This window comes from Brassica oleracea, chromosome C3, assembly GCF_000695525.1.
Source record: "Brassica oleracea var. oleracea cultivar TO1000 chromosome C3, BOL, whole genome shotgun sequence".
NCBI classification, from domain to species: Eukaryota; Viridiplantae; Streptophyta; class Magnoliopsida; order Brassicales; family Brassicaceae; genus Brassica; species Brassica oleracea.
The window spans coordinates 49,800,849-49,801,087 of NC_027750.1; positions in this window are offsets into that span (position 1 = coordinate 49,800,849).

Here is a 239-nt window from a genome sequence, read left to right on the forward strand (position 1 = left end):
GATCCGCTCGTCATAGACCTCGTCATACGAGATCTGGAAGTTGGAAGGGTACTCATTGACACGGGGAGCATGGTGAATGTAATCTTCTGCGATACTCTCAAACGGATGAGCATTGAACTCGGAGAAGTAATTCCAACTCCGAAACTGCTCACAGGCTTTTCTGGTGAAGTATCGATGACCCTCGGATCAATTCAGCTACCTGTCATGGCCAAGGAGGTCACAAAAATCGTAGAGTTCGC